The sequence below is a fragment of the Kogia breviceps genome, chromosome 17 (assembly GCF_026419965.1).
Source record: "Kogia breviceps isolate mKogBre1 chromosome 17, mKogBre1 haplotype 1, whole genome shotgun sequence".
Classification (NCBI taxonomy): domain Eukaryota; kingdom Metazoa; phylum Chordata; class Mammalia; order Artiodactyla; family Physeteridae; genus Kogia; species Kogia breviceps.
The window spans coordinates 45,722,279-45,750,019 of record NC_081326.1 but is presented as its reverse complement, the minus strand read 5'-3'; the positions used below and the strand labels follow the sequence as shown (position 1 = coordinate 45,750,019).

The following is a 27,741-nucleotide window of genomic DNA, read 5'->3' as shown; positions in this document are numbered from 1 at the left end:
CAAAAAAAGTATTGAGTGTTTATTACCCAGGGACAAAGTAAAACAGTGTGGCCTTGGGAAAGGAAACTTCTGGGGTCATGGAGACTGGGCACTGAACTGACTGTAATTATGAGCTAAACAATTTCACTATTTCATGGTTCAGTTTCATTATCTATAAAATGGGGATTATAATGCTTACCTGACTTGCTTCCCAAGGTAGAATTAGATCTGAAAACTGAGAAAAACAAGCAAACAAATGCTAGGTGGACTATTCCAATACCAGTGATGGGGTTGCACTATCACGCTCAGCTCAGTCATTAAGACAGAAAAGGCCCCTAGAGGTGGGGCTAGCAATCTGATGTCAGTTAGAAATGGTCATAATGTGGTTCCTGTTAGGGACAAAGGTCAAATTGCAAACGTTCACAAAATTGTTCACAGTTCTGAAGGCTAGAGGTCCAAGATCAACGTGTTGGCAGGGTTGATTTCTTCTGAGGTCCTGCTCCTTGTAGATGGCCCCCTCCTTGGCCCCCTCCTCCTTGTATCTTCACATGGTCTTCCCTCTATGTCTGTCTGTGTCCTAATCTCCTCTCCTTTTATGAGCACTAGTCATATTAGATTATGGCCCACTCCAATGACCTCATTTAACCTTAATTAACTCTTTAAAGATTCTATTTTCAAGTAGTCACATTCTGAGGAGGTACTGGGAATCAGGACTTCAATGTATGAATTTTGAAGGGACACAATAATATTGCCTATGTATTTTATATATATATGCAAATAGTATTACCCATAATATTGGTCAACGTATGTCAGTCTATGTTGGTCCATCTTAATACACTTATAGCAGTATTTTCTAAACTAGTCTTAAGTTTCTATTTCTAGTATCTGGTAAATTTCCTATGAGAGCTAAATACTTTTTTTTTTTTTTTTTTTTTTGTGGTACGCGGGCCTCTCACTGTTGTGGCTTCTTCCGTTGCAGAGCACAGGCTCCGGACGCACAGGCTCAGCAGCCATGGCTCACGGATCCAGCCACTCTGCGGCATGTGGGATCTTCCCGGACCAGGGCACGAACCCTTGTCCCCTGCATCGGCAGGCAGACTCTCAACCACTGCGCCACCAGGGAAGCCCAGAGCTAAATACTTTTAAGGCCCACCACATGTCACACAGTGCAGTGACATCATGCCCAGTGCAGTGTGTGATTCCTAGCCATTCAGGAGACATATTTTTCAATTGTGCACTCAGGTATTTCTTAGTCATGGAATACCCTTTCTCCTAAAGAAAGTTTTCCTTCATTACATACCTGCAAGCATTATTTGTGACAATGGACATAGATCAGATTCAGAATCCCCTCTCTGATCCCAACAATAATGTGAACAGAATAGGCGTCATGATGGTGTTTTGTTATCCATGTTTAGATTTGTTCAATCTGATTTTTTCTAAGGAATTTTATATTCTCATCTTCAATTTACATTTAGTTCAACCAGGAAAATTCAGTCAAGGCTGTAGTCAGCCTTGCTGGTTGTGGATATAACCTCGTCTTGAGGCCTCCTATGCTATCCATCACATCCGTGCCATTGGTTGTCAGTGTGGTTCAAATCACAGTGGTTTTCAAACAGAAAGGGAACCTGGTCCCCCTCCCTGTAGTTCATCCAATAGTTCAGGCTCTCTGCTTTTCAGACACACGGTAGCATTGGACTTCTCCCTTGTGGCAGGGTGGGGTCCAGCCTGGTCAATGGCTTGGAATGGAAATGACATGTGTCACTTCCAGTCCAGAGTATTTAACTGACAGCGTTCAGCCCTCTAGAGCCCTCTTTCCCTCTACTGTGGGGACCAGCAATATTTCAGCTAGTCAACCTTAGCTCTGGAAAAGAGTGTGACAAGGAGCATGAGTAAGAACTAAACCTCTGTAGTTTTAAGACATTGTGATTTGGGGGATTGTTTGTTGCTGCGGCATAACCTTGACTTATAAAGGTATACTGGCTGATACTGTCACTTCTGTTTCCTGAGACTGCTTTGCTCCAAGTGAATTTATTCACCTCCCTCCAGGGACCACTTCTACATATCACGTCAAGGGGGATGACTTTAAAGGACCAAAAGACCTGAGACACTTCTTCCCCCATAACAATGAGTGTCTTATATTTGCATAACTAAGAGCAGCCAAGTCCCAGGTCCTGGATCCTGAACAAGGAGGCATTGCTGCACGGTGCTTGGTGGTGTCTACGTTGTCTACCTGGACAGAGTAGCAAGCCCCTCAGCCCTCTCCCTTCACACGCCACCATCATCCTGGTTGCACTGGTGGAAAACAAGCAAAGGTGATGAGCCACTGTGATGATGCTGTCTTAGATAACTCACTAGACCTTCTGGAAGTAATTCCTTAATTTTGAGATTCACAAGTGTTTAATGAGGGTAAACTACTCCTTTCACCTGAAGCATCATATGTGTAGGAAGGAAGACTGAGGCTAGAATCCTCTGGGAGATGCTGAAGGAATCAGGGAAGGGCGGGCAGGTTATCTCCCAGCATTTTGTCCTTAACGGCTCTAAGGAGTAGGAAAGAAAGAGCATGGGGCTGGCAACAGCTGCCTTATGCTTGGTTTTGATGGTGAGGATATCACAAATGCTCAAAGGGTAAAATGTTGATCTCCCTCCCTAAATATTTTCAGAAGGCACTGTGGTATGGTGGTTAAAGGCATGAGCTCTGGACTGTTGGTTTTCAGATCCTAGTTCCACCATTTACTGGCTATGTGGTTTAAAGCAAGTTAGGATTAAGTATGGGGATGAAATGAATTGGCATATATAAAGCACTAGGAATGCCTAGCAAATCGTGAACATGACATTTAAGTGTTTATGAGAGTGATGATATCTGCATTTCAAATGCCCCAGCCACAAGGATCCTGTCTGGGTATAAGACTGACCTATTTGGGAATTCTTCCTTAAGGGACCAAAAAGGGGGATTGAGGGATGTCATAGGCAGCTTTTGGAGTGACACCTGTGCTGTTTGATCACAAAGACTTCAAGGTTTGACAAGACAGCTGAGTCCCTGACTATCGCACACGATGAGCTAAACCTGGCTGACTTCTTCTCCCTAGGCCTGTGGGTTGGGTAAAGAGGTCTCTGACCGTTTTTTTTTTTCTGAACATGAATGTTTTGGATTGTTTGGGTTTGTTTTCAGGCTTTCTTTGGCAGCTGTGAGGTAAATCCTTTTCAACGGGTGTCAGTGTGGCCATGCTCAAACCACCCTACGTTTCTTGGCCAGTGTTGTAGGCACTCTGGGTGGTCTCTGCAGCAACCACCGGTCACTGCAGGAGAGACATGGTGTAAGAACTTGGCCCTGGCCCTGGATCCTCTCTTCCAGTTTGGCTGGTTTAACACTGAATCTGCCCAGTGGCCATGTGTGGGATGGGTTTAACAGGCAGGAACTGCTTCAGGTCAGACTGGTCCTAGGAGGCTCAGCCCAGCCCCCCGGCTAAACTACCAGAGGGATCCCAGGCCAACTAGAAGATCAGGGTGAGCCTTAAGGTATCAATTCCTCTTGCCTCGGCTTGGAAAAGTTACAAACAAGCTATTCTGATTCTAGGTTCAAATCATGGCTTCCCCCCCTTACCAGATCCTGGGCATACTGTTTAACTTCTCTGAGCCACAGTTTTCTCACGTGTAAAATGAGCATGATACCAATACTTACCTCAAACCAATTTGTTTTAAGGATGTTTGACACAGGAGGTGCTAGAGAAAAGTTAGTTAGCATTATCATGGTAACTCCTACCTCCCTCCCCATTGCAATAGCCTCCTGTCAATGCCTGTTTCTGCTCACATTACTTCTCTTGTCTAGAAATATCTCTTTCCTCTCCACTGAACATAGACCATCTTGTTCACTTTTAAAGGTCATTTCAGGGCAGGAAAGGGGAAGGGCCCCTCCCAGAACTATTTGGGATTAGTCTGTATTTGTTTGCCAGGGCTGCTGTAACAAAGTACCATGGACTGGGTGGCTGAAACAACAGAAATGTATTGTCTCACAGTTCTGGAGACCAGATGTCTGAGGTCAGGGTGTTGGCAGGACTGGTTCCTAATGAAGGCTGTGAAGGAGAATCAGTTCCAGGCCTTTCCCCTAGCTTCTCGTGGTTTGCTGGCCATCTTTGGCGTTCCTCGGGTTATAGAAGCATCTCCCCATTTCTGCCTTCATCATCACATGGCATTCTCCCTGTGTGTGTGTCTCTGTGTCCAAATTCCCCCTTTTATAAGTACATCAGTCATATTGGAATCGGGCCTACCCGAATGACCTATCTTAACTATTACCTCTCCGACAACTCTATTTCCAAATAAGGTCACGTTCACAAGTACTAGGGGTTAGGACATGTGAACTGGGTTTGTGTGGGAGAGGGTTACAATTCAACCCAGAACAGGGTCCGATTACTAAACCTGGGTTTCCTCCCCAGGATTCCCAGTGCCAGCCTCTGGGTGCTGGGGACCCCACCTTCTTTCCTCTCCTGCATGTCCCGCACCCCTCTGTCCCTGCTCGTTTTGGTCTGACCACTGCCTGGGACTCCTGGTCTTTGCTGTCTCCGGAGGCAGACTCAAAGGACAGGCTTTCCATGCAATTGACTAGTGAGCAGCAGATAGATGCCCACATAAGGAAAGACCTGAGCCCATGGAGCAGTCAGGGATCCAAGGAAGGCTGCTAGATCCCTGCATTCCTGACATCCAGGCTCTCTTCCCCGGGGAGGAGGTAACATATAGGGAGGGTGTGTCGGCCACCCTGAAAACCATACTTTCTTTAACCTTAAGATTCTTTTGGAAGAGTGAGTCCAGGGTCTCAAACCCAAATGTCTACACGAAGAGTTGGGCAGATCCTATAAAGGAACCAAGTCTCATGTACAGGAAATGAGCAGAGATGGCCAAGGTGCTAATGTTGCTGTGTGGGAAGACAATTTTGTGGAATAGTTTTTTTGTTTTTACATTTTTTAATCGAAATGTTTCTTGAGATAATTATAGTTTCACATACAATTATAGGAAATAATACAAAGAGATTGCTCATGTATTTTGCCCAGTATTCTAATTTTTCAAAGAAGCCGGAAATCTAGAGCTTTTATACATTTTTTATTGTGGTAAAATACACGTAAAATTTTACCATTTAACCATTTTAAGTATACAATTCAGTGGCATTAAGTACATTCACAATGTGATATAATATCACCACTCTCCATGGAAATCTAGATTTCTATATCCAATGTCCTGATTTTTAACTTTTGACATCTAGTTCACAGGACCGTAAACCCTTTATGTTGGCTGGTTGCCAGTTTGGAACTTCTAAGCCCATTAAGTGATGATGTGTTATTTTGTCTTGGGACGGTCGAGGTTGTGGGATTGCTGGGAAAGACAGGCCCCAAACTGGAGTTTTGATGCTTGAGGCCAATGGGCCAAAGTTTCTAGGGTGTGTGGGGGGGGGTCCCCTTGGAGGAAATGGGACCCTCTAGGAGCAACTGCCGAGTTCGCTGACCAGCACTCAGAATAGGCATCACATAGACGGCTCATCTGTTTTCATCTGAACTAAGCAAGTGCCAAGGTTTCTTGCACAGAATTAGTGAAGGGAGCCTCCAAAAGCATTGACTTCAGGCTTTGCCCCACCTCGGTAAGAAGCTTGATAGATTGGATTCGATTGATAAAATGTGACCTCCTGGGACTTCCCTGGTGGTCCAGTGGTTAAGACTTCGCCTTCCAATACAGGGGGAGTGAGGTCGATCCCTGGTCAGGGAGCTAAGAGCCCACATGACTCGTGGCCAAAAAACCAAAACATAAAACAGAAGCAATATTGCAACAAATTCAATAAAGACTTTTAAAACGGTCCACATCAAAAAAGTCTTAAAAAAAAAAAACGCAAATGACCTCCTGGCATGCTTAGTATCCTGGAGTGGTTTGTGGCAGTTACCAGTGAGATCTGTTACTGGTTTTCCTGCCCCATGCTCCTGACTCCAGCCCCGTGTCTGTCCCCGGGGTCGTTCCTGGGGGCCTTTTTTTTTTTTTTTTGTACTCGGGCCTCTCACTGTTGTGGCCTCTCCCGTTGCGGAGCACAGGCTCCGGACGCGCAGGCTCAGCGGCCATGGCTCACGGGCCCAGCCGCTCCGCGGCATGTGGGATCTTCCCGGACCGGGGCACGAACCCGTGTCCCCTGCATCGGCAGGCAGCCTCTCAACAACTGCGCCACCAGGGAAGCCCCCTGGGGGCCGTTTGAACCCCTGTCCTCTGTGTTTATTTCCAGGAACCAGGCTCATCAAAGTACCCCTTCTCCTTTTGATCTGCCTGGAGAAAAGACCCTGAAGACCTGCTCCCCTGAGGATGGACTGCCTTAGGAGCAGAAGTTGAGGTGTGGACACTGCTGGCACACACTGTCTGAAGGCCCAGCCAGGCGGCGGGAGAGGGTTCCTCCCAGAGGGTGTCAGAGGATGGAGGGGAGCCAGCGGAGCAACCGAGGCAGAGCAGAGGTAAGAATGAGGCCTGTAAGGCCTGCGGAGAGGGCGGCGGAAGGTCGGGAGAGGTTGATGGGGCCAGAGTCTGAGGCTCAGCCAGGGGAAGGAGTTGGAATTGGAGGAATTCTGGGTTTCTGTCAGGTGGATCTTTGTCCCCATTTGGCCCATTCTGACCCCTCCTCTAGTTGGACCACGGGCAGCTTGGATGCCACCCGTTCTTAAGATGCTTACCTGGAGCCCCATCCTTTCAATTATGTTTTCTCAGGCTTCTCTGCCCTCCCGGCCAGTGCCTCTATTTCCTGATGGTCCACTGTCCTATGTTTCTCAGGCCCTAGCTAAATCCTGTCCTGACCTGTTGTCACGTTGACCCATAACCCATTGTCACCTTCTCTGGGAACTCTCACCTCTCTGGGCAGGGAGGGTATCTGATGCTATTTTTGTCTCACTCCCTGGGCAGATTTTGGGCCAATAGGAATGGACTCAACCCAGTGAACTACCCAGTACTCTCCCTCGACTTCCCTGCATGAATGGAGGGATTTATTGCTGGCACAAATGACCCTCCAAGACTTCTCTGGACCACAGGCTTCCAAGAACATTCTCAGGGCCAGAAAAGAGAAGGAAGGAAAGGAAGTAAAATAGATAGCGGGCTTGGGGTTGCGGGGGGAGCCCCACACCTGGATTCCAGGGAAACGTCACTGGGCTGAAACCTCCTCCACATTAGCTGGTAGGCAGTGCTGCTGGCTGGCGCCTACATTCATGGAGCACAAACTGAGGATGACGTGGCCTTATCTGTGTGGTTGCAGTAACCTTTTTCCGACAGCAGAGGGGGCACTTCAACCCTTACCTGTGAGCTCTGTCTTCACTGGCGGATTCTCGGGCAGCAGAACGCTGCATCCAGCCCGCTGTCTAGGGAGCGCATTGGAAACCAGACATCCATATAATGTCGTGGCTTTTAGGGTCGGAGAGGGGCGGGGCCACGTGTGTTTGTAAGAGAGAGAGACTGCAACATGTTACGTGATGAGCATTAATATTGAATTTTGCTTTCCTTTGGTTACACACGTGTTTATTGTGGTCTTACTCTGTGCAGGCACCGTTCCCAGGGATAATATTCTAAAACGCAGATCTTAAAACCCACTACTGAGAGTCACCCCACTGTTCACAGGGCGGGGCCCAAACGTCTCATGGCGTCCAGGGCATTTCACAATCTGACCTTAGCCTCCTGTTCCAGAATCATCCACCACCACAGCTTTCACGATCTACAGAGGCCAAGGGCAGAGTGTCCACAGAATGCATTCCTGCCTCCAAGGAGCTCAGTGCTGGGATGGGCAGGGGCCTTGTCACACCACCACAGATCAAGTCTACCTGGCCAGGCTCCCTAGAGAGGGCCACTTATGCTGTGCATGGTGACAAGAGCTGAGGCAGCTGGAGCCCTGGGCAGTGGAGCCCAGCCTGCCTCTCGGATAATCCAGCTCCGGGCCCATCCTCCCTGGCTTCATGCTTCCTCTACTGCCCTCCGGGCCAGCCTGCCGCCACTTTCCCTACCCAGCCCCACAGCGGGCAAGGGGTCTCCTCTTGGAGTGGAGGACGCCTCCCAGCCACATGTTGTGTGCTTCCACCCAGGAGGGGCAGAAATGGGGAACTCGCCCTGGGTTTACGTATCCTTCCTGCCGCAGGCCTCTACCGGTGCAACCAGGAGGGACAGTGCTGGTGGGGGTACCCGCAAGGTGCTGGCAGAGTGCAGGCTGGGCCCCTGGCCCCCAGTTTTGTTTTGTTTTGTTTGTCTGGAGGGAGAGGATCTGATTCTCAGCTTCCCAGTTCTGACAACAGGACTTATCAGCGTGTTCAGTGAGAGACTAGGATGATAAATTCCTCAGGACTGCTGTGCAAACCAGCATGTCAATTTATTGCGTTATGCGTGGTGGTGATGGTGGCGATGGAAAGGGGGTATCGAAGATCGTTTCGGCCAGCCGCTGTAACAGTTAAATCCAGAAATCAGAGGTTTACCACAGTTAACGTGGCCTCTGCCCCACTGGTGTTCCTGCCCCTTCTGAGCAGTGATTCAGGAATCCAGGCTCATTCCATCTTCAGGCTCCTTTGGCCTCAGCAAGATGACCCGAACAATTGTCTTCACACCAGCCAGACTGACAGGGAAAGAGCAGGAAAGTTGTACGTGGGAGGAGCTTATCCTAGAGCTGCTGTGACAAATTACCACAACCTGGGCGGCTTAAAAGAACAAAAATGTATTCTCTCATAGTTTTGGAGACCTGAAATCCAAAATCAGGGTGTCAGCAGAGTTGATTCCTTCCGGAAGCTCTGCAGAAAAATCTTTTCCGTGCCCCTCTCCTAGTTTCGGGGGGCGTCTACCGATCCTTAGCATTCCTTGACTTACAGAGGCATCACTTCAATCTCTGCCTGTGTTCACACGCCCTTCTACCCTGTCTGTCTTCTCCTGTGCTGTCTTACGAGGATACTTGTCATTAGATTTAGGACTCACTCTAATCCAGGAGGATCTCATCTCAAGATCCTTGCCTTAATTACATCTGTAAAGATGTTTCTTCCAAATAAGGTCACTGTGACATAAGAAATATATATTTGGTCTCTGCCCCCAGTTCCTGACGCAGAGCTCCTAAATCCGTAGGAATTTCCTGGGTGACAGGAGCATCGTTTGTTCTAATGAGGTGACCCTTGTTGGGCAACTGGATGATTCAGAATGGGGGCTGGTCACCAGAAAGTCCAAGTCATGATGAGAAGCTTGGAGTTTTCAGTCCTATCCCCATTCCTCTGGGGAGGGGAGAGGGACTGGAGATGAGTTAATAATGGATCATGCCTACACGATGTAGCCTCCATAAAAGGTCTTCCGGGTTGGTGAACACATCCATGTGCTGGGAGGGTGTTGCACTCCAACTGCATGGGGGCAAAAGCTCCTGCGCTTGGGACCGTCCAGACCTCAACCTATGTACCACTGTATCCTACATTATATCCTTTACAGTAAACCAGTAAATATAAGTAGGTCCTATGAGCCATTCTACAAATATTCAAAGCTGAGGAGAGGGCCATGGGAACCCCTGATTCATAGCTGGTTGGTCAGCAGTACAGGTGACAACCTGGGACTTGCAGTTGGTATCTGAAGTGGGGGACAGTCTTGTGGGACTGAGCCCTGAAGCTGTGGTGTCTGTGCTCATTCCAGGTAGTTAGTATTAGAGGATACCCAGTTGGTGTCCACTGAGAACTGGAGAATTTGGTTTGGGAACCACCATCCCACACATATTTGGTATCAAAAGTATTCTGTGGGCATAGAAAGTTTTCTTTTAATTACATTCTGAGTTTCTGGGTGGACATGAATTCTGGGGGGACACTGCACTCCACTACAGGGACATACCTGGGTATGGTGCCCTTCTCGTGCCCACTTTCCAGAAAGTAGTCACATGGCTTAATTACTCTGGAATATGTCATCTGGTTGTGCCCAGGATGACTAGAAAACTGGTTTGGGCAAGAGCTACCAGTTTCTGCCACATGGGGGAGGGTCCCTGTCCGGGACCAGGAAGCTCAGGCTTCCAGAGGGAGGAATGACTCTCCCTTCGGCAGAACCAGATAAGATATATACTTACTAATACTTCCAGGTCCCACCACACCTGTCATGGCCTTGCAAGCCCAGCTTCTGCTCCCAGAACTTGCCAGGCTCTGGGAAAAATCTGGGCTGCAGAGATGGTCCCTGGGGGCTCTTAGGAAGTGCTGCCCCCTGGGGTTCCAGGAGGGAGGAAGGGTGAATGGTGTAGTGGGGTGGAGCAGAGAGAGGTGAGTGCCCTGGGAGACTTTGAGAGAGAAATACCCCTCACCCCCGCCCCTACCCTCTCTCCCCGCAACTGACACATTTATGCCTTAGGATTTCAGTGCCTTTGGGGAGAAGATGTCTCTGCTTCATTACCGTGTCTCCAAAACGATGCAAAACCAACTGTTTATCCTCTTGTTCCTTTGCCAGTATTTTTTTTTTTTTTTTTTTTTTTTGCGGTACGCGGGCCTCTCACTGTTGTGGCCTCTCCCGTTGCAGAGCACAGGCTCCGGACGCACAGGCTCAGCGGCCATGGCTCACGGGCCCAGCTGCTCTGCGGCATGTGGGATCTTCCCGGACCGGGGCATGAACCCGTGTCCCCTGCATCGGCAGGCATACTCTCAACCACTGCGCCACCAGGGAAGCCCTGTCCAAGCTTTTTTTTTTTTTTTTTTTTTTTTTTTTTTTTGCTGTACACGGGCCTCTCACTGTTGTGGCCTCTCCCGTTGCAGAGCACAAGCTCCGGACGCACAGACTCAGCGACCATGGCTCACGGGCCCAGCCACTCCTCGGCATGTGGGATCTTCCCAGACCGGGGCACGAACCCGCGTCCCCTGCATCGGCAGGCGGACTCTCAACCACTGCGCCACCAGGGAAGCCCGCTGTCCAAGCTTTTTAAAAGTGTTCTTAAGCTGAGACTAAACCCTACTTTTCTGGAAAAGCTACCTTGACTTCAGAGGAGATATTCTTTTCTCCCCATTCCTTTTTTTCTACTGCCCTCTTAACAATCCATTTTTTCAAAGACGTTTGTGTTTTATTTTTTGCTTTCTGTCAAGACAAACCTCCCCCTGCACACCCCTGCCCAAAAAATCTTTCCTAGAACATATGTGTTTCAAACCCATGCCAATGTTTTGTAGTTAGTATACACGGGTTAAACTACATAGAAATCCCCCCAAGAGCCAGAGGTAAGCAGCAACTTTACTTATTTGATTGGATGCCCTTCATGTTTAGGAACATCCCATTTTTATGACCCAGCAGAGAAGACAGAGCCCTGAATGGCTGTGGCTGTGATTAGGTAACTTCTGATGTTTTCATTTCCCTTGCTGATCTGCTGCTTCTAGGTTAAATTCATTTCATTGCCTGTTCATTTTTAAAGAAAGACTGACAGTCACTCTAACAGATCAGGGGTCTGAGCTCAGAGTAGGTCAAAGGTAGTCACATGTAGGGAGATGGATAAAAATAGAAGGAGGGTTGGCAAGTACAGCCAGGACACCTGTGTTCATCACGCCTACTAATAAAGGCCAGAATCTCCTCATTTATCTCTGGTGGGAAGTTCTGCATTCCATAAAAGGAAGCATCTGTCCATGGTAGGAGTGGCTGTTGAATCCTGGGCAGTTTTCAATGGTGTGATGAGAAGAGCTTCCCTAGAATGGAACCAAATGTCTGTTCACTCCCGTGCTACTGTGTGAAAACACTCAGACATCAAACCTATACGGTTCCTGTGAGTGCTCCGTCTCATGTTTATTCTTCCAGACACAGTCCCAGCATTATTTATTGGGAACAGGAGCTGATGGGGTCTGGTGAGCTTCCCAGCAGGAGACAAGCGCTTTCCTAGAGCTTCTAAATATTTCTTTAAAATAGTTGCTCTGGGCTTCCCTGGTGGCGCAGTGGTTGAGAATCCGCCTGCCGATGCAGGGGACACGGGTTCGTGCCCCGGTCCGGGAAGATCCCACATGCCGCAGAGCGGCTGGGCCCGTGAGCCATGGCCGCTGCGCCTGCGCGTCCGGAGCCTGCGCTCCGCAACGGGAGAGGCCACAACAGTGAGAGGCCCGCCTACCACACACACAAAAAATAGTTGCTCTGAGGTTTGTGAGTTGTTTTTTCATTGTACTTAAAAGACTTCCTGTTTCTCTCCAGGTCTCTGGTAGCAACATGGTATTTTGCTTGAACCCTTGGTTTGTCTTAAGGAGATCCTGCTTTTACAGGTTTGGATTAAAAAGTGTCTTGTATGATAGGGTTTCTTGATATGCATGTGGACTTCTGACTTTAAAATACCACATTCCAGTTAGTAGGAAGCAGAGATATGTTTCCAGAGAAGTTTTATGTAGTATTCCAGGAAATAGAGGCTTTGATTCTTCCCATCATCAGATGATTGGAGGCCACCATAATGAGTGAAAACCTTTAGATTATACTGACTATAAGGAATAATTGCAGAGAAAAAAATAGGTTAATGGTGGAATATTTATTCTCATCTGCATCGGAATCTTTTGGAATCAAACTGAATGTCTGGTTTGCACCATGCGTTTCTCTGTCTTCTCTTCACAAGTTCCCTGAAAGAGAACATTCTGGGCCTCTATGGTCACCTTTATTCACATAAAGAAAGGGTTTTTCCATTTGGAAGTAAAGATGTTGGAGGTGAGTAGTTAATGCTGTGTATATTCGTTTCCACTGCAGGGGGCACAGGTTCAATCCCTGGTCTGGGAACTAACATGCCACATGGCATGGCAAAGAAAGAAAGAAAGGAAGGAAGAAAGGAAGGAAGGAAGAAAGAAACATAAGTAGAGTGAGCTGCCTCACAATAAGGGGCATCATAAACAGAAGTGACAGGAGTCACAGGTACTTGTTATTAATAATAAAGTATCAACACCTGCCAATGATTTGCAATACTTGCAGTGATATTAATAAATCAGAGCAGAATCAAGGTTGTCTTCATAATAACATCCTTGTGTTCCTAGAATTCTCTGGAGTTTTAAGCTGCTCTCCTCAGTAGGAAAGAGGTGGCTTTACTTCTAGCCTTCCCGGCTCTATTTTTACCTTTTAAACACTATGTACACATACGTGAGGTGACATGATCTCTTAAGTGTGCCTCCTCAGGACAAAAGGGCAGAGAATGGTGGGTTTGTGTTGGAGCTTAGTAAATCCAGGAGGCCCTGAGATGTTTGATTTCTCCAAACACTGTCTCTCAGGTACCTCTTGAGTGTTCTCCTTGGAGTTTTCCAGGGATTGTCTACATGTATCCAGACCTCTATCTGGCTGGGGCCCCATGGGTGGGTCGTGGAGTGCTTTACACCTTCTTCTTGTTCACAAAATGCATGTAGGCTCCCGCCACCGCTAGCTTTTCACATAGTTCATGACAAAAAGACCCTTCACCTGTTGTCTTCTTCTCTTTTTTCCAGTGGATTGGCTTTCACTTTCAGGATAAAAATCTGATAAAAAAAACTAAAAATAGAGTTGCCACACGATCCAGCAATCCCACTCTTAGGCATTTAGCCAGACAAAACTATAATTTGAAAAGATACATGCACCTCTATGTTCACAGCAGCACGATTCACAATAGCCAAGACATGCAAACAGCCTAAATGTCCATTGACAGAGGAATGGATAAAGAAGATGGGGTACATATGTACAATGGAATATTACTCAGCCATAAAAAAGAATGAAATAATGCCATTTGCAGCAACATGGATGGACCTAGAGATTTTCATACTAAGTGAAGTAAGTCGGAAAGAGAAAGACAAATACCATATGATAGCACGTATATGTGGAATCTAAAATACAATGCAAATCAATGTATCTATGAAAAAAACAGACTCACAGACATAGAGAAAAGACTTGTGGTTGCCAAGGTGGGGGTGGGGGAGGAAAGGAATGAGAGTTTGGGATTAACAGAGGCAAACTATTGTGTGCAGAATGGATAAACAACAAGATCCTACTTATAGCACAGGGAACTATATTCAATATTCTGTGACAAATCATAATGGAAAAGAATATGAAAAAGAATATATATATATATATGTTTAAAAAAAGAAGTGTTGGGTGAGTCACCTTTTATTTAGATGATGATGATGTTGGGGGTCAGAAAAAATTTAGGAAGTTCAAAGATAATGACAACTTGGTGACCTCTGTCTGCAGAGGTTTCTCTTCTCCACTTGCCGCTGACAATGCCATAGCATTCAGGCATCTTCTCTGGAGTGAGCAGGAGTTTTTACATGAATGGAGCCTTACACAGAGCTTCTTCTTGCAGAAATTTTATTCTAACCAATTCAACGCATCTCTTTGCAACTTGCCACTCATGAAAGTAACAATGGCTTTGAGGCTTCATCTCAGCCGAGGACCAAAGAGCCGCTGGTGGCCTTGGATCTCGCAGCTGCTCCGGGTTTTTAGAACTTCAACTATAAAAATGGGCAGGATTTTCCTTGATCATATTGGTGGTACCCGTCTGTTTTCCTGTGCAAACTGAGATACAATCCTGACAAACCACTCAGAACTCATCTCCACTCGAGTCACAGGTGCCACTGGCAGAGCACTTCTTTTTAACTACCTTTTAACAAGGTAGTTAACCTGCAGTACAGTGAAGTCCAAGACCAGGTCATGCTCACTGGCCGCCACATGGTTCGAGATGTGAGCTGCAAAAACTGCAATAGCAAACTGGGATGGATCTATGAGTTTGCCACTGAAGACACCCAGCATTATAAGGAAGGCCGTGTGATCCTAGAAAGTGCTCTAGTTCGAGAAAGTGAGGGCTTTGGGGAGCATGTACCGTCTGATAACTCTTGAAGAAAAAGAGATAAATCCATCTTTTTCCCAGGTCTTCTTCACTGAAAACAAAAGTCTGCTTACATACATTGTCACCTTAGCATCAGTGTAAGATTCAGGAACTGTGGAACAAGAGGTTGTGAGAATCTATAATGGAACCTTTCTTTCTTTTTCCTTCTTTCTTTCCTTCTTTCTTTCCTTCTTTCTTTCTTTCTTTCTTTCTTTCTTTCTTTCTTTCTTTCTTTCTTTCTTTCTTTCTTTCTTTCTTTCTTTCTTTCTTCCTTTCTTCCTTTCTTCCTTCCTTCCTTTCTTTTTCTTCCTTCCTTCTTCCCTTCCTTTCTTTCTTTCTTTCTTCCTTTCTTTTTTAATTTTTTTATTTCCCATCCAACAGCAGTGCGTAGAGAGAATATTATGCAGATGCCGTTCATTTTTTTTCCCCTATGTTTACATCTTGAGGCAGAACAGTCTATCTGCAGCTACATGGTGGGCTATGTGAGGAAAAAAACCAGGGCTATTGGAGTGAAAAAGTGTTTTATGTAAATTCTGAAAGGAAAATGTGTCAAGAGCATGGTTCTTAAATTAATTCGGGCTTCATTTTAAAACTTTTTAAAAACCCAGTTATTTCAGTTGATTGCTAGCTTCAGAGAAGAGATCCGAATTTTGTGTGTGTGTGTGTGTGTGTGTGTGTGTGTGTGTGTGGTATGCGGGCCCCTCACTGTTGTGGCCTCTCCCGCTGCAGAGCACAGGCTCCGGACGCACAGGCCCAGCGGCCATGGCTCACGGGCCCAGCTGCTCCGCGGCATGTGGGATCCTCCCGGACCGGGGCACGAACCCGTGTCCCCTGCATCGGCAGGTGGATTCTCAACCACTGCACCACCAGGGAAGCCCAAGATCCGAATTTTTGACCAGCACTATAGGTTTAGTGTTAGTATGGTTTGTGCTGGCCATTGTGCCATATTCTTGTTGTAGATGAACCGTAGCATCAGAGCCCATTCTTCCTTGTCAGTCTTGATCCAAAGATGTCACCATTCCTAGTTATTTGTCACCACATAATTGGTGTTGATTGGAAACTTTTCCTGATATGGGGCGGAACTGCTTGGTTGTCTTTTCCATGTAAATTAAGCATAGTAACATAAACAAAGTAATAGTTGGATGTTAAAAAAAAACAACAATGGCTTTGATATACAGACCGCATCTTTAACATCTTTAGTTTTAAGGGAGTTTACCTAGGCCTCAGACATGAAATCATCCTGCCCGGAGAGCACAGAAGACTTTTCTTAGTGAATTATGATATTCCATCCTTGACCTTGCTGCCTGGTGATGTCGTGGATTAGAGCAGCTGGGCTTTCTGACCTGTACATCAATCTCAAATTCCATTTTAGACACAGAGAAGAGAGGGCATGGGGGAGAAGGAGACTGAAGATTACAGAAATGGCCTCAACCAAGTTGATAACTAGTTTTTTTTTTTTTTTTTTTTTGTGGTACGCGGGCCTCTCGCTGTTGTGGCCTCTCCCGTTGCGGAGCACAGGCTCCGGACGCGCAGGCCCAGCGGCCATGGCTCACGGGCTCAGCCGCTCCGCGGCATGTGGGATCTTCCTGGACCGGGGAACGAACCCGTGTCCCCTGTATCGGTAGGCGGACTCCCAACCACTGCGCCACCAGGGAAGCCCGATAACTAGTTTTTAAAGCTAATGAATTTTTTCTCTAACTCTGCTTATCAGCAGGGTGTGTAACGTACTGCTTTCCTCCCCCTCAGGCCATGTCTCTCTCAGGACTGATCACAATTCTTACGAGATGTGTTCACTTTATTTAAAAAAAAATATTTGTTTCTTTTATTTATTTTCTTGGCTACGTCGGGTCTTACTTGAGGCATGCGGGATCTTTCATTGCAGTGCGAGGTCTCTTCATTGCGGCGTTTGGGCTTCTCTCTAGTTGTGGCACACGGGCTCCAGGGTGAGTGGGCTCTATAGTTTGTGGCACGCAGGCTCTCCTTGAGACACAAGCTCAGTAGTTGTGGCATGCGGACTTAGTTGCCCTGTGGCATGTGAGATCTTCGTTCCCTGGCGAGGGATTGAACTCGCATCCCTTGCATTGGAAGGTGGATTCTTTACCACTGGACCACCAGGGAAGTCCTGAAATGTGTTCACTTTAAATTCACCCATTCGCCTATCTTCTCTTCCAGGTAGCTATAGATTCCACAGCCTCGAACGGGGACCCCAGGAACAGCTGTTCCCTGACTCCATCCACTCCTACCAACCCAAAGAGCACCTGAAGGCCTTGGTGGCTGTGGTGGAGATTTGCCAAGACTCTGACAGGTATGAGACTCCCCATGTCTGTGGGTTCCTGTGGCCCCTGGCTAGCCCAGGGCAGAAGAATGGAAATGGAGTTATGCTGAGGCTCATGAGGGGAAAGAATAAAGCCTGGCCCTAAATGTGTTATCCTCTCCACACCTAGAGAAACTGAGTTCATGCCAAGCTCACATTGGGCACCAAAAAAAAAAATCCTTTCTTAGCTTTCTTCTCTTACTTGGCTGGCAGGACCACCGGATAGTGATTTTGGTTTCCCTTTTGTAAAATTTGAGTATGTGCCTCTCTACGCAAAGTTTGGTCCGTGGGCCAGCAGCATAACGTCACCTAGGAACTTAGAACGTCAAGCCCCACTTAAGAATCTGAATCAGCATCTGCATTGTAACAAGATTTCCAGATGATTCATGTGCACTTTGGAGTTTGAGAAGCACCAGTTTATTAGGCACTATTCTGTCTGATCCTCACATTAACCCTTCTGTAGTGAGTGTTGTTTAATAGAAGAGGAAAACTGTGCAAAGAGGTGAAGTGATCTGTGCCCTGTCCTACAGCCAGAGGCAGGATTTAAACCCAGAGCCAGCTCATTCCACAGAGTAAACTTGTAAAATTGTGGGGTTTCACTGACGTCAAAAGCTATTGGTAACTTTAGCAGAGGGTGTGTGTCTGCCCATGTGCACGTGTGTGTGTGCCCACGTCATTGTGTGTGTGTTTGTATGTGCATATAGAGTAAGTCCCCTACAAAAGAACGAGTTCTGTTCCAAGAGTGTGTTTGTAAGTCCAGCAAAGTTAGTCTAGGTACCCAACTAACACAATCAGCTATATAGTACTGCACTGTAATAGGTTTATAATACTTTCACACAAATAATACATAACAAGCACAAAAAATAAAGAAAACATTTTTAATCTTGCAGTAGAGTACCTTGAAAAGTACAGTAGTACCAGCTACGTTACCACTGCTTTTATGCTCGCTTCTGGACATCCTGGGCTTGAAATAAAGATACTGTACTGTATTCTATACAGTACTGTACAGTAATGTACACAAAAGCACAACCACTTGTAGAGGCTGCATGCACATGACAATGTACGCCAGACACATTAACTAACTTACGTGATTAGACATGTGAACACATATATTGATATTATATTTATTTTATTTGATGGTAAATATTGACCTTTACCACTAAGGGAATTCCCTGTAATAAATTATTTACATAAATTACATTAAACTGGATTTATTTTACCTTTCCAGTATTTCCAGATTGAGGTGAAGTCTTTCACATGTTTGATCAAGAAGGCTCTTTGAGGTAGAACCAGTGTAAATATAAATATGGGTAAATCTCAGTTGACTGACTGGTGTGATGGTAAAACAGGGCTAGGTGGTAAGGAGCAGCAACTAATTGACCTGTTAAACCAGGAAAATAAAGAAACTGACTCTGTCCTCCAGTTTCAGAGAGATTTCATGGAATGGCCTGATTTCTGTTCTATCTAGTCTCATAATTGGTGAAAACCATATTAAAAACCTGATACCCAGGCACCGTAGGAAGTGACACAGCCTAGTGACCAGAAAGTGCAGAGAAACCAACAGGACAGGTAATAGGAAAGTTGCCATCAGTGTCCTTCCCGCTAGCAAGTCTCTGGATTCAGCTTGGTCATTGCCAGTAACTCAGATGGGTGTGAGGCCAGTTGGGATGAATGAACAGGTCCAGTCAAATCAGATAGCTCTAAACACTAGGCCCCTACCAACACTTCCCCTCTTACACGTTTGGAACAAAGGGCAAAAATAGCATTTTAAATCACCTTGTTGAAATGATACTTATACTCAACCTTGAGATACTGTCTGTGAAGACAACTTGAATCTCAGCTCTGATGTCTTCAGGCCCCAATTCAGAGAGGATTCTTAGAGAGGCTCAGGTCATGTGGAGATTTCTACCAAGGAGGGAAAAGACAGACAGATTGCATCCCCGCTGTCAGAAACTCCTCCAAATGTCCCCAAGGCACCAACACAGTAATTCTCTCCCTTCTCTTTATAACACACAATTTATGGAGGGGACTGTCCTTTCCCTGGTGTATGTTCTTGGCAGCTTTGTCATAAATTAACTGACCACATATGTATGGGCTTATTCCTGGGCTCTCTGGTCTATTCCTCTGGCCCATGTGCCTCTTTTAGTGCCATTTCTACACTGTTTGGTTCCTGTAGCTTTGTAATATGGTTTCAAGTCAGTGAGTGAGTTTTCTCCAGCTGCTGTTCTCCTTTCTTAGGATCCCCTTGGCTGTTCAGGGTCCTTTGTGGTTCCATACACATGTCAGGATTGTTCAGTTTCTGTGAAAAATGCCTTTGGAATTTTGGTAGGAATGTCATTGAAGTGCATACTGTTTTGGGTAGAATGGACATTTTAGCACTACTAATTCTTTCCATCCAAAAGCACAGGATATCTTCCCATTTATTTGTGTCTTCAGTTTCTTCATCAATGTCTTAGGGTTTTCAGTGTGCAACTCTTTCACACTCTTGGGTTAAATTCATTCCCAGTTATTTGTTTCTTTTGACGTTATTGTAAATAGGACTGTTTTCTTAATTTCTCTCTCTGATGGTTCATTATTTGTGTATAGAAACACAACTGATTTTAGTGTATTGATTTTGTATGCTGCAGCTTTACTGAATTCATTTATTAGTTCTAATAGTTTTTTGGTGATTTGATGTACAAAACTGAAATTAGAAATCCCACTATTTCTACCACATCCAGGTCATCCACAACACCCAAGACATAGTGGCTACTATTATAATCTTGCCACAGTGCCCCTTAAAAACATGTGAAATCTTATAAGGGCGAATTGCATCATCACTTTGGGTGAGCAGGATCTGGGTAAAGCTTGGCCTCTATACAAAGTTTCATGTCTTTTCTACTTTTCTGTCCTTTTATTGTCATGATTGTTTTGAAATATAATTTATTTTCCAGTAATTTCAAATGTATAGAAAATTTTCAATAGCAGCACAAAGTACTCACATCTGGCACTTCACACAAAACACTCCAGTGTGTTTTACCCAAAACACGGATACACTCCCAGGGAACAAGAACTTAATTACCAAATAAGAATCATTACAATTTCTTATAATAATCCAATCCACAGGTCCACTTCAACTTTCACCATCTGCTCCAACTCTATGAAAATGTCTTTTTTCATTGTGATCCAGTTTTCTATCTTTTTTTCCCCCTCTGGAACCCTAACTGAGACTTTCCCTCATATTCAAAATCTTGATGGATTTAAAGTACAAGATGGGTATGTGACCTGGTGGCCTTTCCTGTATGGCTTCTTTCACTTAGGATCATCCATGTTGTAGCATGTATCAGTACTTCATTTTTTCCTCTGTGATTAAAATCACATAACATAACATTTACCATTTAAACCATTTTACATATACAGTTCTGTGACATTCATTGCATCTACATTGTTACAAAAATATCCTCTCCATTCATCTCCCAAACTTTTTCATTTTCCCCAAGTGAAACTGTATCCATGAAACACTAACTCTTCTCAGCTCCTGCAACCACATTCTTTCTGTCTTTGAATTTGACTCCTCTGGATACCTTATGTAAGTGGAATCAAATAATTTGTCCCTCTGTAGCTAACTTATTTCACTTAGCATAGTAACTTCAAGGTTCATCCATGTTGTAGCATGTGTCAGAATTTCCTTCGTTTTCAGGGAAATAATATTTCCTTGAATAATTTTCCTTATGAATATATCACATTCCATTTACCCATTTATCCATCAATGGACACTTGGGTTGTTTCTACCTTTTGTTATTGTGAATGATGCTGCTATGAATATGAGTGTACAAATATCTGTTCCAGTCCCTGCTTTCAAATATTTTGAGTAAATACCCTGAAGTGGAATTGACAGATCATATGTTCACTCTGTGTTTAACTTTTTGAGGAGCTGCCATATTGTTTACACAGTGGTTGCACCATTTTACTCTATTCATTTATATGTTAGAATAATATGGCAGTTCATGGATGTGCTGCATTTTGTTTATCTATTCACCTGTTGACTGACGTTTTAATTGTTTCTACCTCTTAGCTATTGTGAACAGTGCTGCTATGAATATTCGTGTACAACTTTTTGTTTGAACACCTGTTTTTAATTCTCATTAGGAGTGGAGTTGTTGAATCCTATCATACTGTACATTTATCTTTTTGAGGAAAGGTCAAAGTATTGTGTACCTAGGTTGCACCATTTTACATTTCCACAAGCAATGTTTACAGTTCCATTTGTTCTACATTGTTGCCAGTATTAGTTATTTTTTATTTTTCTTGACTATAACAATTCTAGTGTGTTTGAAGGGGTATTGAATTATGGTATGAATTTGCATTTCCATCATGACTACTGATGTTTGACATCTTTTCCATTGTATGTTGACCATTTGTATGTCTTGTCTGGAGAAGAGTCTGGTCAAGTCCTTTGTGCATTTTAAAAACTGAGTTCTTTGTGTTTTTGTTGTTGAGTTTCTCGATATGTTCTGGATAACAGACTCATTAGATATATAATGTACAAATATTTTCTTCTGTTCTGTGGGCTGTCTTTTTACTTTCTGGATAGCAGTTTTGATGCAATAAATTTTTTAACTTTGAGGAAATCCAATATATCTATTTTTTCTTTCATTGTTTGTGCTTTGATGTCAGATCTAAGAAACCATTGCTAAATGCAAGATCATGAAGATTTATTCCCTTGGTTTATTTGAGAGATTATAGAGTCATTCCTTGGTATCCACTTTGCTAGGATTAAGGTCTGCTGTCAGAGTCAGTGTCAGGGCTTAGGTGTCAGGGTTTAGGGTTATGGTCAGGGTTGGATAGTCAGGGTAGAGGATAATGATCAGGGTCAAGGATTAGAGCTGAGGTGTCAGGATCAAGGGTCTAGGGTTGTTAGGTTTAGGGCTATAGGTTAGGGTGTTAGGGTTATAGGTTAGAGTTAGAGTTAGGTTAAAGCATAACCTTCCCTCACTCCCCTTGTCCCTCTCCATCTTTCTGAGGCCACCAGGAAGGATAGGACTAGTCCAGGGTCACACATGACTCAGAGACTTGAGCTAGACCAATGTTTCTCTGCATAGTTTTGTGTACTATCTGTGTACCTTCTTTGAGCAGGTGTTTGTTCAGAGCTTTTCCTATTTTTAATGGGGTTGTTTGTGTTAGAGTTCTTTGCATGTTTTGAAACAAATCCTTTGTTAGACATGTGTCTGCAAATATTTTTCTCTCAATTTGTGACTTGTCTTTTGATTTTCTGAGTAAGGCCTTTCACAGAGTAGAAATCTTTAATTTTACAAAGTCCGTGGTATTCCTTGTTTTTCTTTGTGGATTGCCTTTTTGTGTTGTGTGTTAAAACTCAGAGCTCATGATGTACATAACCAAACCCAAGCTCCTGTCAATTTTCCCCTATGTCTTCTTCTATAATTTTGAATAGTTTTGCATTTAAGATTTGTCCATGAATAATTTTGGGTGAATTTGGTGTAAGTTATAAACATTCATTTCATTCCATACGGTTTCCAATTAATTGTTCCTTAAGTATTTTGGGAGAAATTATGGGATGCTGTCTCCATTTAGGTTTGAATTTCCACAGTTTAACAGATTCAGCAGTTCTGCCAGTAGGGGGCGCTGTCTCCAGTGAACTGTGAGGTAGGCACGGCCTGCACTTCCTGCACTGACCACAGGGGGTCCTAGACCGCCTCTCTGACCCACAGAGCATGCGCATTCCACTGAGGACTTGGCTCCGCGCAGGCGAGAGGAGTTATGTCTCCTCAGGCACCGACTGGGCTTCGCCTTCGGATGTCCCGGGTCAGCATCTCTGCTGACAGGAGCTCAGTCTCCTTAGGACTCACCAGGGTTTCGGCTTCAGGACAACTTGGGGCTGCGTCCATACTGACAGGAGCTGAGTTTCCTGACGACCCAGGTGAAGCCGAGAGGAAAAGGTGAGGAGAAGTGAGGAAAAGTGGGGAGAAGCTTCCTGTGTGCGACTGACTGTTGAGGGAAGTCCGTCTTCATGCAACCCAGGAAGGGCTTGATGTGGAAAACTGGGTTTTTAGTCAGTTTTGTGTGCAGTGTAGATGGTGTCCAGTGTTGTTATGTGGCGTGTGGCATCCAGTTTTCCTAGCGCTGTTTATTGTGGGCACTGCCCTTCCCCTTGGTGTGTTCTTGGCCCCTTTGTCATAAATTAACTGACCCCAGCCATGTGGGTTGAATACTGAGCTCTCTGTTCTGTTCCTCTGATCCGTGAGCCTGTTTTTGTGCCAATTCCACACTTTTTTGGTGACTGTAGCCTCATAATGTAGTGTGAAGTCGGGAGGAAGATGCCTCCAGCCTGTTCTCCTTTCTCAGGGTTGCTTTGGGTATTTGGGATCCTTTGTGGTTCCACACAAATATTAGGATGATTCGCTCTATTTCTGTGAAAAATACCATTGGAATTTTGGTAGGGATTGCATTCACTGTGTACATTGCTTTGAGTAGAATGGACATTTTAACAATCCATTCCACGAGAACGAGATATCGTTCCATTTATTTGTGTCTTTCAATTTATTCTTCAATGTCTTTAAGTTTTCACTGTGCAGGCCTTTCACTCCCTTGGTTAAATGTATTCCTAGGTATTTTGTTCTTTTTGATGGAAGAGTAAATAGGGTTGGGGTTTTTTTTCATTTTCGGATTGGTGTTTAGAAAAGCAATTGATTTCTGTGTACTGATTTTATAACTTTACTGAATTCATTTATTATTTCTAATAGTTTTTTGGTGGAATGATGCGGAAAATTGGAATTCAAAAATCCCACCGTTTCTCGTCGTTTTTCTCGTGATTAGACTGGGTTTATGGGTTTTGAGGAGGCAGGTCACAGAGGTCAAGTGCACTTCTCATCATTTTATGTCAAGGGAACAGGCTCTCAAGGCAACTTATCACTGTTTATGTTAACTTTGGTCACGTGACTGAGGTCGTGTTTGTCAGTTTTCCCTGCTGTGAAGTTATTTTTCTCATGTCCATACTGTACGTCTTATTTAGGAAGAAGTCACTGTGTGGAACCCACACTTCAGAAGAGGGTTAGGGTTACTTCCTCGATGGATGCCTATGTGTCTACATCAATTATTTGGAATTGTTCTGCATAGGACATTCCTATTTAACCCAACTCATAAAAAGTGTTTGTAATTATTTATTTTACTAGTGTGGACACCTGAATAATTATTTTATACTTGTGGTTATAATTCAACTGTACAGTATTTGGGTGCTTAGTTCATTCTTGCTTTGGCTGTTTTAGAGCTTTTTCCATTGTCTCATGGGATTATGTCAAATGAAAACATCTTGGGAATTCCCTGGCAGTCCAGTGGTTAGGACTCTGTGCTTTCACTGGTGAGGGCACAGGTTCAATCCCTGGTTGGGGAACTAAGATCCCACAAGCCTTGCAACACGCCCCCCACCCCCCAAAAAGAAGAAAAAGAAAAAAAAAAACATCTTGTGGGTTTTTTTCGTTCCCTTGGTACTTCTTTACTTTATGATACTTCAAGATTATCCTGGCTCATGTATTTACTCTCTGAGTCCTAGTAGCAGCCATTTCTTCAAAGGTCCCTGATTCCTTTTATTAGGGGATGGTATTAAAAACTTACACTTGGAAGCTAGATGTACTCAGCTGACAATGCACTGAAATATATGCATGTATTCCAACCTATGCTTATACACCTAACTATAAAGATTTCTATGTGGAACTCTGTATCCATGTTAAGCTAAAGATAAGTTTATATAGATGTCACCAACCTGATCCATTATTACATGGATATTGTAACCTTCTCCCTTTGCTTATCTGTAACTTCCTACTCCAATGGTAGGAAACTTGGCTTCTATCATCTGTCATTTTTTGAATTCATTGCTTGCTTCATTCTAGATTACAGATACAGTGGTTTCAGCATTTTTAGCTCCTACCCCCAGGGGAAGAACTTTATAAAATAGAGTCTACTGTTTAGGTACAGTACATTTTGCCTTTGATCTACAGATTCCATTTATTTCCAAAGTTACTGAGGTCAGCACCTTTTGTCCGACCACCAACAGTGAGTTTTGTTCAGACGTTTCTAAATCAGTTTTTGTTAAATTCTGAAATTAATCCTGTGGCACTCCCATATCCTAAATAACTAAGATTGAATATATTATGATTTATTTTTTGGGCTGTAAAAATTTATGGGTTTAGATAAATGCATAGTGGCAGGTATTTGTTACTAAAGTATCATATGGAATATTTCAATTCCCCACCCATAACCTGTTTACCATCTCTGTTTTACCTGTTCCAGAGTGTCATAAATGGGGTCATGCAGAGCGTAGCACTTCAGACTGGATTCTTTCACTTAGCAATATACATGTAAGATTCATCCATGATTTTTGCATGGGTTGATGGTTCATTCCTTTATATTCCTGAATGCTATTCCACTGCATGTGTATGGGAGGAAAATAAATTTTTCCTCTACCTTTCTTTGTTCTTCATGGAAGTAATGAAGATGAAAGGCAGATGAACTGGAGAAAAACAATCAGAAGTTTAATAACATGTGTACTTCCTACATGCAAGGGAGATATTCAGGAAAACTGAGTAATGCCCTGAAATGGCCCAAGCCATCACCTTAAATACCATCTTCGTCTAAAAACAAAAGAAAGGAAGAATTTGATTGTTGTGCAGACTTAAGTCTTTGCTTTCTCCACTGATATGAGTTTCTTGAGATTTAGTCATCCTTCCATTCCTGGTATGGGGAGGGAGATAACCTTTCAAATGGAGACTTCCCTTATAAATGTAAATTTTCCTCACAAAAGGGCAATCTTTTTTTAAAAAATTAATTAATTTATTTATATTTTTGACTGTGTTGGGTCTTCGTTTCTGTGCCAGGACCTTGTTTAGTTGTCATGAGCGGGAGCCACTCTTCATTGCAGTGCGCGGGCCTCTCACTGTTGTGGCCTCTCTTGTTAAGGAGCACAGGCTCCAGACACGCATGCTCAGTAGTTGTGTCTCACGGGCCCAGCCGCTCCGCGGCATGTGGGATCTTCCCAGACCAGGGCTCGAACCCATGTCCCCTGCACCGGCAGGCGGATTCTCAACCACTGCGCCACCAGGGAAGCCCTGTCGTGTTTTCATTGTCATTTGTCTCTAGGTATTTTTTGATTTCCTCTTTGATTTCTTCAGTGATCTCTTGGTTATTTAGTAATGTATTGTTTAGCCTCCATGTGTTCGTGTTTTTTACGTTTCTTTCCCCTGTAATTGATTTCTAATCTCATAGTGTTGTGGTCGGAAAAGATGCTTGATATGATTTCAGTTTTCTTAAATTTACTGAGGCTTGATTTGTGACCCAAGATGTGATCTATCCTGGAGAATGTTCCATGCACACTTGAGAAGAAAGTGTAATCTGCTGTGTTTGGATGGAATGTCCTATAAATGTCAATTAACTCTATCTGGTCTATTGTGTCATTTAAAGCTTGTGTTTTCTTATTAATTTACTGTTTGGATGATCTGTCCATTTGTGTAAGTGAGGTGTTAAAGTCCCCCACTATTATTGTGTTACTGTTGATTTCCTTTTTTATAGCTGTTAGCAGTTGCCTTATGTATTGAGGTGCTCCTGTGTTGGGTGCATATATAATCGTTATATCTTCTTCTTGGATTCATCCCTTGATCATTATGTAGTGTCTTTCCTTGTCTCTTATAACATTCTTTATTTTAAAGTCTATTTTATCTGATATGAGTATTGCTACTCCAGCTTTCTTTTGATTTCCATTTGCATGGAATATCCCCTCACTTTCAGTCTGTATGTGTCCCTAGGTCTGAAGTGGGTCTGTTGTAGACAGCATATAGATGGGTCTTGTTTTTGTATCCATTCAGCAAGCCTGTGTCTTTTGGTTGGAGCATTTAATCCATTCACATTTAAGGTAATTATCAATGTGTATGTTGCTGACCCCCACCCCAAATGAAGTAGGCCCTGGTATCCATTCATCTATCCACTACTTGCTAGTCACAGACCCTGTACCAGGCTCCAGGAAGACCACAGTGGACAGCACGTCATTCCTGTTTTCAAATTGCTTAGTGATTAGTCTAGTGATTCTTACTCTCTTGCTTGGATCGAAATCCCTGGAGAGCTTAAAAGGCCAATTCCTGAGCCCCAGCCCCAAGATTCTGATTCTACAGGGCTGGGAGGAAGACGGAGCATCTCTGGTGATTAGGCTGGGGGAGTAGGGGGGGGTCTTCCCTCCAGGCTTGGAGAAACCTTGCTCTGGCCTAAACCCTTTGGAGAAGAACCAAGTGAGAGGCAGCCCTTGAGAATGTCTCCTGCTTCAGAGTGGCCACTGGAAAGTCAGCTCTGGAGGGAGGAGAGTGTGCCCTTGGTGAACAAAGCAGATTGTTGGGAGTTGGAGATGTTCTTTCTCTGGGCTGGGTCCCCCACTTTCCACCAGCCAGCCTCCTTCTTCCTTGGGTGTGCTGATTTTCTGCATCAAGTGAACATGTTTTGCCTGCCAGGATGGCTCAGTTGGGCTGGATTCCCCATGCTTTGTAATTGTCTGCAGCTGGCCTGGCTGTCGACTTTTGGGTTATTTTCTGGATACCTTGTCAGTTGATTATTTTTCATCCTGGTTTTCTAGCAGAAGAAACCAGTACCCAGTAAATCTGGGTAACTTTGTACTTCTTATTCATCCTAGAATCTTAAACAA

General features: G+C 44.3%; 1 long non-coding RNA gene and 1 pseudogene across 1 annotated transcript in view; both read left to right on the top strand.

Annotated features, from left to right (window-relative positions):
* Window positions 1-6,229: 6,229 nt before the first annotated feature.
* LOC131743858 (uncharacterized) overlaps window positions 6,230-27,741 on the top strand; it is a 64,104-nt gene continuing 42,592 nt past the window's right edge. The window contains exons 1-2 of the long non-coding RNA XR_010837600.1: window positions 6,230-6,452; window positions 16,925-17,057. This is a non-coding gene — a long non-coding RNA (uncharacterized lncRNA). The remainder of the gene's footprint in view (window positions 6,453-16,924; window positions 17,058-27,741) is intronic.
* On the top strand, window positions 14,387-14,763 carry LOC131743991 (protein yippee-like 5 pseudogene; annotated as a pseudogene).